Here is a 13,602-nt window from a genome sequence, read left to right as displayed (position 1 = left end):
ACACATGGGAGATACCGGGCTCCGGGGAAGGCCGTGGGCTGAAGACAGGCCCAAGGAGACTCCAAACGGCACACAGAAGCTGCACAGTTTGGTTTCTCGAGTGGGTGAGGTGAGGGGGTGGACAACCAAAAATTATATAAAAAAGTATTAAGAAGTATGCCTTCATAGATATAATACATACAATTACTTATACTGTGTTAACCCTACATCATCTATATATTACAATTACATAAACTATAAGCTCATTTAAAAACCAATTATGATCACTGGTCTGTGGTGTTTTTTTTTTTTGTAATCTTCACCCAAGCATATAAAGAAATAAATATGTATATATATTTGATTTGAGAGAAAGGGAGAGAAAACATGGATGTTTCCTATGTGCGAGCTACATCAGTTGGTTGCCTCCTGTATGTGGGATCACACTCGCCAACCAAATGAGCCACCCAACGAGGCATCACCCCCCGCCATGGTCTTTTTCTGTTGTTACTTTAGAATAATATCTGCGTTGGAGATAAATCTGTACTATCCCCTATATGTAATATTAGTCTAAATAGCCAAGCTACCCATATGAAGAGTTTCTAATCTGGAAAAATCTCACAAACTAAAAATGGGAAAAATCTCTCTCTTCCCTTCTCTGACATTATCCATGCTAGATGTAAAGGAGGTCACAGGAGGATCAAAGGATCTTCACATAAAGCCGTCCAAGTTTAAGTGCTGGAGCCTGGCCGCAGGCTGTGGAGGTCACTGCTCCACTGAGGGAGAGGCAGCAGGGGGTGTGGGCTTTGTGACACTAAGACTTTATAACAGAGATCCAGAATGTCACATCCTGGCACTTCAGGCTTCCCCTCAGAACTGAGACAGGCGGGCCACACTGCCCAGGAGGACACGGTGGCGCCCAGGACGGAGGGTGTACACAGCGCTGGCCCCCGGCCACCAGCGGTACAAGCTCAGCCCGACACACACAGCCGAGGCCAGATGCTCTCTCGTTCCTCTTCCGCTGAAAACTGAGGATTTCTGTTCATGAAGTGAGACAAAAACCTTCCACATGCCTGCCAGAGCAGGCCCCAGATGGAGTCTTGAAAGTAATTAATTTCCAGGCCACAGTTTAAAGGTCAGGGTTAGAGTGAAAAGAGCAAAATGAAGTACAGATATTAGGAATCAAACAATCAAATGTGCACACTGTAACAGAAAAGACAACCAGAGTTAATATAGTTCATTCTCTGGATCGCCCTTAGGAATGTTTCAGTATAATGTGAGAAAACTTAGTAAGCCAAAAGAAAAAGCAGATTAAAAAAACAGTTCAGTGAAAACAATAACAACAAAAACCACCACAAACCCCCACAATGACCACAGTCTCAAAGCAGATTTTTTTTTTTTTTTAAAAAGAAAGAGAACATACACAAACAAAATCTTAATGACTAGGCCTGCCACAGACTCCTCGGTTCTGTTTTATCCTATGAATACAGAAATCCCAGCACAGCAGACAAAGGCAGGAGACTACAGGGAGTCTCGTCAGCTGTCTGCGGAGACAATGCAGTGCGTTTGCTTGTCCCCGGCCGTTATTCTGTGGTCTTTGGAAAAGACAAACAATTGGTATTTTTTCTTTCTTTCTTTTTTTTTTTATTAATCGAATGCTGGAATTTGTCATTAGATATATTTCAGGGACACCATATTTCAATGAGGCATAATGTTGTAAGTCCAATGGACTCTGGACGCTCGGGTCTAGATGATTTCAAGAGGGCAAGGATGTATCAGGAGACACACTTTATTACATTTCACTTAAAACAGATGACGACCACCCGGTTACACTCCTCCCTCCAATTCGGTCATTAATTGTTAAAGGTCTGGCTGTGTTTATAGTTCCCTGAAAGAAGAAAAGTACTTGTGCCATGGTTGTTGGGAGCAATTGTTCCCCTCTCTCTCTCTCTCTCTCTCTCTCTCTCTCTCTCTCTCTCTCTCTCTCCCTCCCTCCCTCTCTCTCTCCCCCCCCCCCCCTCTCGTCCCCTCTCCTCTTCCGCTCATTCTGACATTTATAAAAGTCAAAATGAGCAGAGCAAAATAAATGTGAATCTCTCTCCTGTGGAACAGACCCTGCCCACGTTTCTTTCTCAGAGAGAGAACGGGAAAAAAAAAAATCATCACCAGAGAGAGCGTTTTAAAATTTTGTTCTACGGCCCTGCAACTCCTGAAGCCGTAGTCAGTCAATATTGTTAATGTACCTTGTTAATTTGATAGGATTTGTCAGGTAACTCCACTGGAAAATTATATAAAACTGTTCCAGATGAAAAGATGATAGTGACATGAATTAAAGTGATAGAACAACAGTGGAATATAAACCAGAAATGACACCCAAAGTGGCTGTTGATTTATTGCCGCGCTGAGTTTGGTCCTGGGCTCCCATGTATATTAGTGCTACAAATCTGGGTCCATTTAGCAGAGGGATGCTCATACATACATCACCAGCTCCTGCTCCAAGCCAAGGTCACTCCCCATGGCATCAATCTTTTCAACAGAGCCTACTTCACAAAGCGGGACTTGTGTAACCATCTCTGATGTAACAGACTCCGGTCCTCTTTCATCTTTCTTTTATCATGTAAAGTACACTTAACTTCTATTATTTTTATCTGCAAATTGTTACGGTTTAGTTCATCCATTACTGGCTATCTCTCGACATCAATTGCCTAAGGTCTGTGCAGCCACAAGAACACTCTCCCAATGACGCCCTTTCCCGGGGTGACTGTGCAGTCACCGTTCAGAGAGAACCCCAAGTCTGGGGTTTGAGGATGAGGACGCGGGAGATGGATGCTTTCGGTTCAAGATGGGCAAGCAGGTGGAACGCCACTTAAAACAATCGGCGTGTTCCAAAAAAGGTGCACGGAAATCGGATTTTTTTCCTGAGTCAAATCACATTTCCCACTGACTTCCAGTTCCACAGATACTTTATCTTCATTTTGGATTGATCTGTAATTGGCAGGGGCCCCCAACACTTGGGGTTTAAGTTTCTGTGCCCTGCAGGCTCTCAGTCAAGTAGTTAATGATCTGTAAAACCCTCGCCTGCCTAGAGGAGTCACTATTTAAAAAAAACCTGCAGGGGAATCTTTCCTGATGGGAGGATCCTTTTGTACAATGAAATAATCTCCTCCTCCTGGAGGTGTGTGAGTTTCAGTGTGTTCAGGCAGGGCACACTGGCTGGAGGAGTGGCAGCCCTCTAATTCTGGCCCAGGCCCCCTCCATTCCTCGAGGCAGTCCCCGACAGGAGCCCAGGCTCCTGAGCACACCCAGCCCCACTGCTGACGAGGGGCCTGTAGAATCCAGCCGGCAGCAGAGACCTCTTCTGGCCCTGACCCGGGAGTCTGATGGATGTCGATGTCTACTTTTTGGTTGGATGGAGGAGGCAGCCTGGTGGACAGGAGACCAGTTAGGAAACTGGTGCCACAGTCCAGGCCAAGGGCAAGGAGGGGTGAACATTGACTGGCACCAGCCATGCGCCAGCATGGCTAGAAACCCTTTGTGTACCTTGATTCCAGTCTCACAACCTTATAAGGTTGGTCACTACGCTTGTCTACACTTGTCTCTATTTTATGGAGGAGGACACTGAAACAGAGAGGTGGAGTAACTTGTCCAAGATGACACAGCTGGAAAGAGAGAAAGCCAGGCCACCCGGTCCCAGAGGGTGTGCTCTCAGCCACCACACTATTCTACCAGAACTGGGCGGCTTCCCAGCACGCCCTGGGGAGGGCAAGATGCTTGTCTGAGGCTGGAGAGCTTCTAAGTGGAAAAGCCATTTCACGCCCACAGGTTTTTGGTTCCTAAGTATGGCTCTCTGCATTGCTCTGCACAGACTCACTCAGGTGAGTCAAGAGGACATAATGAGGAACTCTGCCCTCCCAGTTTCAGTCTTCTCTCTCCATGTTCACCAAGAAACGAATACATATTCCAATGTGACAATACGTGCACGCCTATTTCTGTCCATACATGGGAGATGGGAGCATGAAGCCCTATCAGTATCTCCTGTTTTTCCGGACCACTGACCTTGGTTTTGATCTTCTGACTGAAGCCGTAGCAAAGCCCCTGGAAGAACGGCCGAGGCCCTCCCCACAGGACCGCTGTGCACTGGTTTTAAGTCATTGAAATCACAAGCACACGTCCGGGAAAACAAGGGAAGCTGGCTTTTGTTAAGTTTGTATTTCTCCAACTTAAAAGGCCAACAACAGAGGATTAGTTAGTCCAACCATGACGCAATAGACATAACCAAAAAAAACGATGTGTGAGGAGAGCCGGCGTGGAGAAATCCTTACGTCATGTGAGAAGGACAGAAAAACATTTACAGACAAGAGAGGAGAAGGCTATGCTCAGACCGGCCACGGTGGTCAACTCTGGCCACATCCTCTCCTTTTCTGTATTTTTCAAAAATAAAACTTCACCCAAATAAATCCAAACCTTTTTAAAAGTTGGCTTTTGGGGGTTCCCGTTTCAGAATTCAGCATGGTTGAATTCTGTCACGGATAATCATGACAAGTGATGGCACCTGAAGTTATTCCATCTGGCAGGTCTCAGGACCCAAGACCGAGCTGCTGGGAAGGGCTCCATCGCGCCCACCCTGTGCCTCCCTCACAGTGGTGCCCGGGGGCCCACCCCACCAGCCATGGCAGGTGAGGAGCGACAGAGCCCGGGCCTGGCCCTGCCCTCGGAAGCCAGCGAGGCCACTGGCCTCCTCCACCGGGCTTCCCCCGCCTCGCCGGTCCGCAGCCATCTGCCATGACCTTTTCATGCTCCCACTTCTGACAGCTTCCAGACACGGGGAGTCCAACTTCACTGGAAGCAAACTATCACACTGCCGTCAGAGGCAGAAAACACCGCCTGATGGCTGTCCCCCATCAATGCCGGCATATCAATCCTTCCTTAACAAGACAGCTCAAAATAAACAAAAACGCAACTCTGCCGCATACACAGCTCTCTGGGGAGATGATTTGTCCAAGCCTTTAGCGTTGCAAGGAGACCCGTGCCTGTTTTAACTAACCAGAGATTCCCATGCAAGGGAACGAGCACTGCATATCCTCCTCTGCTAACACAGACGGACCTCCTGTGAGCAGCCCCAGCGCTGGGTCTGTGGTGTAGACCACACTGCCAGGAAGGCGGGCAGCCAGCTGGAGATCTAAAGGCAGTGGTGCAGAGAGGTGAGGGGCAGGGACTCCCAGAGTTCTGAGTTCAGGTATCAGCTTGCCTATTTCCTAACCGTGCAACTTTGGCCAAGTTGCTACAGAATAGTGGTGCAAGGCCTCATGGGTGATTAAGTGAAGTAAGACTTGTAGAGTGCCTGGCATAGTGATTAATTCATAGCTGGTGACCCATATTACTACTTTGCATGACTACTATCATAGGAGTTAGGCACTGGGCTGTGACACAGATCGAGTGACAAGGGTCAGAACAATGGAGCTGAGGGAGCACAGAGGGATGTGAACAAGGGGCGGCTGGCCGCAATCTGGGGGCGAGGGGAGTTCTCCCTGGGGCCTGCTCTACGTCCCAGGCTTGGAAGCACCAGGACCCACGACTGACCAGCTGGGGACACCCCTGCCCTCATCCTGTGGATCCTTACAATAATTTCCTGTCAACAGGTATCGCTGCGACCTCCAAGAGTTCAACTCAACAGCAGGAGGAAGCTGAGGAACAACAAATGGGGAGCTGGGGAACCCCATCCTTGAAGACTTCTAGGTTACTAACTTGGAGATCTTGATTTTGCCCGCACACTTCCACTGATGTTATCCTGTTCTCCCTCAGCGAGCCTGACCCTCCTCCTTTGTAAAACGGGGTACCAACAGTACCGGTTCCTGGAGGTGTCATGAAAATGAAATGGCATAAGCACATAAAAAACTTAAGGAGAGTGCCTGGCACATAAAAAAGGGCTCCATCCATTTTCCCTAAAATTATTACCAAAGACGAACCTCAGAAAGGTGAAAGGATGCATTTGCCCCGGGTGAATCAAGTTAGCAGATGGCAAAGCGGGGCTGAACCCCAGCCCAGCAAACCAAGTCTAGTGTGTTCTGACCCTCAGCTTTTTCCTGGTGGCCCAGAGCAGCCTGCGGGCCTCTCAGGAGCACACCTCTGTGAGTGGCACTTAAAACGCCCTCTAGGAAGCCAGAACACCAGTTTGGCAAAAATCAGAGCATTTGACTTTCCATGCCTCAGTGTACTTCCTGAGTTATTGTTTATTTGCTCAGCCATCACGAGCTGTGGTTCATTCATCAACTTCCTACAACCCTCAGCCTAACACGACAAAATCCCCACTGCTGTTAAATCCTGGAGTAGCTCTCTGTGCCAGTCCACAATCCCCTGTCTTCGAGTTTCCTTGCGCTGCGGGCGCCTGGGAAAGCCTCCCGGGAGGGCCACTGAACAACTCTTTGCCGGAGTGGATTTCGCTGAAGCTACATGGCCAATCGATAGTGTCCACAGGGCAGTCAGGGAAGTCTTTGCAACTTGTCTGAATTTACACACAGGATCAGACACGCATGCTGTTCGGGCTTAATGAGACCTCAGAGATCACCTCATCTGGGGCTTTCATTCTCCATAAGAAGAAACGGAGGCTCAGGGCAGGGACATGACTTGTCTAATGTCACCCACTGATGACAGATCTGCGACCAGAATTCACATCCCCATACCATCTGGCCAGGGCTTACACAGGCCGGCTCTCCAGTCTCATTGTGCAGCGCTTACACAGTGGGTGTATTTGCAGTGATCAAATGCATTACAATACAAAAAGCATAGCCAGGGCAACATGCTAGGAACCCAAAATAGGTGCCCAAGTCATGTGGGCCACAACCGAAATGAGAGCCTGATATTCCTGAGATCAAGTGGAGTACTGGGGCCCAGGACCACTGGTTTCATTCAAGGGGGTAACCATCCGAGGCCATTTGGGAGCCTAGCTAACAGCTGCCAATTCCAACGGGTGGTCAGTGAGAAATCTAAGTGTACTTGACTAGACCCTTAGCCTTGATGCAAACTAAGGGGCGGCCTACACATGAATGAGACCGTGAATATACAGTGACACTCAACACAGCACTCGGCACAAGAACGAGACCAGGGACCATTTAAATCCAGTCGCACCTGTTCTCAAATGAGGGCCACATTCTCTCTGTGGCCCTCATTTGTGCTGGGGCAGTTAGAGTCCCAAACTAAATATTCTCCTGGTAAACAGATACTTCGGATGAGCTTATGATGTGAGTGGAAGCAGTAACGCCATTTCCTAAGGTAATTCATAGTATCACTCAGAGTGTGGGAACACCAGGTCTTCCCACGTCCAGGCCCAGGTACCTGGCCAGAGCTCAAGTGCCGAGGAGAGGAAGTGGTCAAAAGAATACAGAATCGTGATGGCCTCTCAGATATCCCATCCCGTTAATTCTATTATGTCAGCGGTCTGCACCTTTTTCCAATTCTCAGTTCTTCCTCAACCTCCTGAGAGACCTGACACATTGTCATCAGCCACCTGGATTACTCAGCAGGAATTCTCAAAAAGGCAGATCTTGGAACAGGCAACTAGAGGAAGCAGTTAGAAAAAGCCCCTCAGTTTCCCGACATTCCCAGTCAGCTTCCCCTCAGCCCCATCACCGCATTCAGCACTGATGGGGTAAAGGAACTGGATAGTACCTTGTCTTGCTCTCTTAAGTTCATTAGTGTTTCTTCTGTTCTATTCTACATTTTGGTTCGGAAAATGTTGCCACAGCAGGGACAGAACAATCATTTAATACTAGAGTTGTCATCCTCAAATTACTCAATGGGATTCTGGAGCTAAGCAGGATGCATGTCTCCTGACCATTTTAGTGTCTTTGAATGGAGAAGGGTTATCTCCTTAGTATTCAAAAAGAAAATGAAACAGAAATGTGGGAGGAGGGGCGATCCACTTCTTAAGAACAAGCATTTCTAGATTGTGTAATTACTTCAAATATACACCGTAGGTATCCCGCCAGAAAATAACAGGGCACACGCTCTGCCCACACAGCCACAGAGATCTACTTTTAGCATCAGCGGGAGCCCGAGGAGTAATCAAGCCCAGGCACAGCTGTTTGCTTTAACGCACACGGTCTCGTGTTGCTAATGTGTTTAAGTCTGCATATTGCACATGAAAAAATTACTCTGTAATAAGGTCTTCCTTGAATGCTGACTTATAGATATTAACTAGGGAGTTAAAGAATAACGGAGATCAGACAGATAAACCAGGGAAGACAATAGATGGCAAATATGCTGCCTCCCATCATGCTCAGGCCCAGGGCAGACATTTTTAATCAATCACAGAGTTTCTTTATTCTGCCTGGGGACGCGGTTCAAGATGCTGCCTCAGCATAATGCTTTGGGCAGCCCTTACAAACCTGACTGGGGTGGGCTTATGAGAGGAAAGCTCACTGCCTTCTCTACGACATGTGCTGCTGGACTTGGAAATTTTGATAAATAACTACTGTGATCACAAGTATTGTGATTATACATGTGGGTTGTTTTATGAAGAGATAATGGAGGTAACCTTTAGGTAGAGATTATTTTATAATATAACCTCTTTGTTTAAAAATATTTTTATTGATTCCAGAGAGGAAGGGAGAGGGAGAGAGAGACAGAAGCATCAATGATGAGAATCATTGACTGGCTGCCTCCTGCATGCCCCCTACTGGGGATCAAGACTGAAATCTGGGCATGTGCCCTGACAAGAATCAAACTATGACCTTCTGGTTCATAGGTTGATGCTCAACCACTAAGCCACATTGGCTGGGCATTAGATGGTCTTTATCTGGAAATCCAATACAGAATTTGTGTAACCTAAACAGAATTGTTAGGCTATATGTGTAGTATGACACAAATGATAATATTATGCATTCATATCATGGACTGAATTCAAGGTATATTATGTTTCCTTTTGGGGACTTGGGGACGGTCTCTATTGACAAATGACATGGTGAAGGAATCAAGTTAGCATAAGTGGCACAATTATCGAAGCATTTCCCAGCTTGAGACTGTCAGGAAAACCAGGCTGCCTGCCCAGTCAGGAAAAACAAGCCTTGGACAAAGAGATAAGCAGCAAGAAAGTCCTTTGAATGCTCTGAGGCTGCGTTTCCCGAACCCCACAATTAAGGGGGAGATTCTGGGCCCGGCAGGTTTGGGATGGTCATGGACTTGGTGGCTCTGATGCAGGGTCAGGACAGGAAGCACTGCTCAAAGGCACCGTGGAATGAGAGGTAAACATGGGACGTCCTAGCCCTCTGCCTGGTTGTTGACATGGATTTCTGAGTGGCCCCTTGGCAGGTGCATCATAATCCAGCTTCTGCCAGCCAGCCCGACAGATGCTCATTGATAGAATACTGTGGGCTTTCTACATCATCGCTGGTTCATAGGTTGATGCTCAACCACTAAGCCACATTCACCATATGACCTTTTAGTTTCAATTTTCCCCAAACCTACTTCACCCTGCCAGTGTCGGCATGTTTGGGTATCACCCATGTCTTGGCACCTGATCCCATGTCAGCCACCTAGGGTCAGGTAAATGGGAGATCAAGAAATGAAAGAAGCCCCGACTTGGTACAAGCTCAAGCAAAGTCTACACTTGCGGGCATCTGTACTTTTAGGCACAACCCAAGGGAAGCAGACAAGACAAAATATTCCAAGAATGTTTCCAGGAAATACAGGAATGGTTAGGCATAGCGGCTGCGTTTGGTGAGCTTTCCAGAGCAGGGATGGCAAATCAATTCCGACTTCAGAACCAGCTCCAGTGATTGGCAGAGGCCGCTCAGAGGGCTGTGCTGGGAAGGATTCTGAGGTCAGGTCCAGGCCCAGAGGGAAGTGCAGCAGTTGACTAACGATGTGAATGGGGGGTGAAATAGTGACACCCAAGCCACACCGACACAGCTCCGCATGCCAGGACTGGGGAAGAGCTAGGAATGTGCAGAAAATATAAAACTGGTGAAAGAGAAGTATAAATCACTTCCTTTGTGCAGGCAAGTTATTAGACCGAGACGTCTGTGGCGTGAGGGGCTGTTTAGCATATGGATTGGGGGTCAGTCCCAGTTCTCCACCTGGGACTGGATATCCCACTGTACTAGTGTATCTGGTGGCTCAGGCTGAGTACCTATTAATAGCTCTATTTCATTAACTCCTCCAAGCCTGTTTCCTCAGGTATGAAATGGAAATAACACCATCAGTGTGCTATGCGGATTAAGTAAGGTAACAGGGGTGAGAGCTCACTGTACACTGGAGATTGTCATAGAACTGGAGTATTAGTGCAATGACGACTGTAGTTAGCCATCAGACTTGGCCTCAGACAGACTTGGGTTCTGATTCCGGCCTCATTACTTACTAATTTCCTAGAGGATTATGAGACATGGGCATAATGTCAGCACCAGCTGGTGAGAGTGCGACAATTACAGGAGACGAAGCATGTGAGAGAGTGGTCAGCAAAGTGCTCGGCACATAGTAAGCACTTGATAAACCGTAACTGCTTTTAAAGACTGTAATTCTTCTTGTTAATATTCTTTAAAGAGATCCGGTCTTTGCCATAGATTTCATTAACAGACCCCAATCATTAGAAACGTCTGGTGGGAAACTGGTTTGAGTTTGGGTCCTGCAGATGAAGTCTGAGTCTCATCCTGACAGCAGAAGTGAGCGGCAGGCGGTGAAAGCAGAGCAGCGGCCACCACTGCCTCCGAAGACAGGCAGCTGAGCTGGCCCGGGGCTGGGCATCCCAGTCCCCTGCTGTGCGAGGACCACGGAGGCCCAGTGGCCGGCCGCGTCCTGTGGACTCAGCAGCACAGCTGGGTGGATGCGCACATAGACACTCACCACTTAGAGTAGGGGTGTCGAACTCAATCAGAGAAGGGGCCAAAATCTAAAATCCAGCCTAAATCGCGGGCCGAATCATTTACTGAACAGTCATAAACTGACAATGTCATAAACTGACAGCGGAGTGCAGTAATGACAGCGCGGTGCGGGCCACATTGCAAGGCCTGGCGGGCTGGATTTGGCCCGTGGGCCTTGTGTTTGACACATGTGGCTTAGAGGAACCTGCCACCGGGGGCAAGGCAACCTCTGCTCTGACTGACAGGACGGGCGAGCGGAGGCGGCCATCCATCACTGTCGGGGAGGATCTGAAGCACCTAGCTGCTCAGTTGAAATAAAATAAATTATTTACTGATCTCAGGGTCCAGCTGCTCACTTGAGTGCTCATAAAGGGTGTGCTGCTTGCTGCCATGCGCTCTGGCGGATTCTGTTTCAGGAAGGAAGGGTTTCTGGATTGCTGGGTGCAGGTGTTTGTTGTTGTCAGAATTAAAGGAGGTTACGTACCTGCTTCGTGAGAAGGGAGACAGGGTCTTAAGCTACGTATCTGAATTCGTTCATGGGGATAGGAAATGAGTGTATTTATTCACTTCATGGTACGGGTCTCAGGGCACAGTGTATCTGTCAAAAAAGTTCTTAGGACTAATTAATGCAGTTTCTACTTACAATGCTAAAGATTGAACTTAATGCATAAGAGAAACAGTCTGATGTTTTGGAAGCATCTCAGAGCCAGATGCTCCACCAGGGGGAGCCATGCGCACCACTGGAAGCTTCCAGAGCGGCTGGGACCTGGCCTCTGGTCACTTCTTTTCTGAGAACCTCTGCTCTAGGGAGGGACGCTTGTATCATTGTCATCCATTTCTACCTGAGGCGTCTCCACTGTGGCTACAACAGAGCCACTACCTAACCGGAGTGATCTGGTTACATGTTTTCAAGATGGTGGACTAGGAGAGGAAGTAAGAAGCAAAATAAACGTTACTGAAAATAATAACACTACAATAAGCTACCATGGAGAGTACAGCGTCTACGGGCCACTTGCATACAATCCTGAAAGGTAAATGTAAGCCACATGTTTTAAATGACAGGAACTAAGACGAACCAGGGGGAGGGACTTGTCCAAGGTGACGCTGCTGGTGAGCAGTGATGCTGGGATTCAAACCCAAGCTCCACTCTTCTCACAGATCCTTCTCTGGATCTTTTCTATCTTTCTTTTGCTTTATTTAATATTTTAATTGATTTTTTACAGAGAGGAAGAAAGAGGGATAGAGAGTTAGAAACATTGATGAGAATCATCGATCAGCTGTCTCTTGCCCACTCCCTACTGGGGATGTGCCCACAACTAAGGTACATGCCCTTGATTGGAATCAAACCCGGGACCTCTCAGTCCACAGGCCGACGCTCTATCCACTGAGCCAAACCTGTTTCGGCTCTCTGGACCTTTTCCTTTATGTTTTTCTTTTATTTTTTTAATTTTGAAAAAGAAAGAGAGGAACATAGATTTGTTGTTCCACTTATTTATGCATTAATTGGTTGATTCTTATATGTGCCCTGACCTGGGATTGAACCCGCAACCTTGGTATATCAGGACAACGCTATAACCAGCCGAGATACCCTGCCAGGGCCCCTGGGCCTTTTCCTTTAAATAAATTTACAGGTTGGAATCTGATGAATTAGCCTGGCTTTTAGCCTTGAGACAAAATTAGGGGGAAGAAGCCCACAAACCAAGTTTGCACTGCTTTTTCACCGTGGGGATCAGTAAATTTTCTGATTATGCTCACTTGGGAAAACCTGTGCCTTCTCTCCTGGACCTTTATCTTGGTTGCACTCTGGCTGTTTACTGAGCTTCTTAAAACTGAACCCACTCAGAGAAAACAGACCCTTTGTTACTGGGAAGGCACTGCATTCAGGCACACGCAAACTGGATATCTGAGTAGCATCCTTACTTTAGTAAACTTTTCACTGAAAATATACCAACCGAAAGTACATAAATCATAAACATATGTATGCTTGACTTTCCCACAAAGTCTACTGACTCATGTAATCAGCACCCAGATAAGGCACAGAACTTTTTTTTAAAAAAATATTTTATTGATTTTGTACAGAGAGGGAGAGAGATACAGAGTTAGAAACATCGATGAGAGAGAGTCATCGATCAGCTGCCTCTTGCACACCCCCTACTGGGGATATGCCCGCAACCAAGATACATGCCCTTGACCGGAATCGAACCCGGGACCCTTCAGTCCCCAAGCCGAAGCTCTATCCATTGAGCCAAACCGGTCTCGGCAATGCACAGAACTTTATCAGTGTCCCAGAAGCCCCTCCGGTCTGAGCTCCCGGGATAACCACCACCATTACTTCCACACCGATTATTTTTGTGTATTTTTCAATGCTACATAAATGGAATCATACAGTCTGTACTTTTGCCCCCCTTCCTGGACCTGGTTTCTTTCTGAGCAGTCTTATTTTTATTTCTAGGGGACATCCCAGGAAAAGCATCCCCAGGAAGAACGCCTCTGAAGAAACTTTGTTTTAAGAATCAACATTAAATAAGCTTTTTTTTTTTTTTTAAACCACTTTAGAGATTTAGTTTTTTGTGGGAGGGAGAAACAGTCTAGAGAGGGGGAAGAAGAGCGGGTTCTTTGTTTTGGTTCAAAGTCCCTGGGTGCTAACTCATGTACTGAGTTTGCTGGCATCACCATCCTCTCAGCAGCTGACGTTCGCTGAGCACTTGCTATGTGCCAGCTGCCTTGCTAAGCGTTCTGCATGTGCTATGACACTGCATGCCCACGATTACCC

At 47.4% G+C, this 13,602-nt stretch overlaps 1 protein-coding gene across 12 annotated transcripts in view; it reads right to left on the bottom strand.

Annotated features, from left to right (window-relative positions):
- Nucleotides 1-13,602, bottom strand: part of MAPKAP1 (MAPK associated protein 1) — a 179,575-nt gene that overhangs the window by 24,431 nt on the left and 141,542 nt on the right. The gene's annotated exons all lie outside the window — the stretch shown is intronic.

This window comes from Pipistrellus hanaki (assembly GCF_964339955.1).
Source record: "Pipistrellus hanaki genome assembly, chromosome: 11".
NCBI lineage: Eukaryota > Metazoa > Chordata > Mammalia > Chiroptera > Vespertilionidae > Pipistrellus > Pipistrellus hanaki.
The sequence above is the reverse complement of the archived record's forward strand: the minus strand, read 5'-3'. Positions and strand labels throughout refer to the sequence as shown.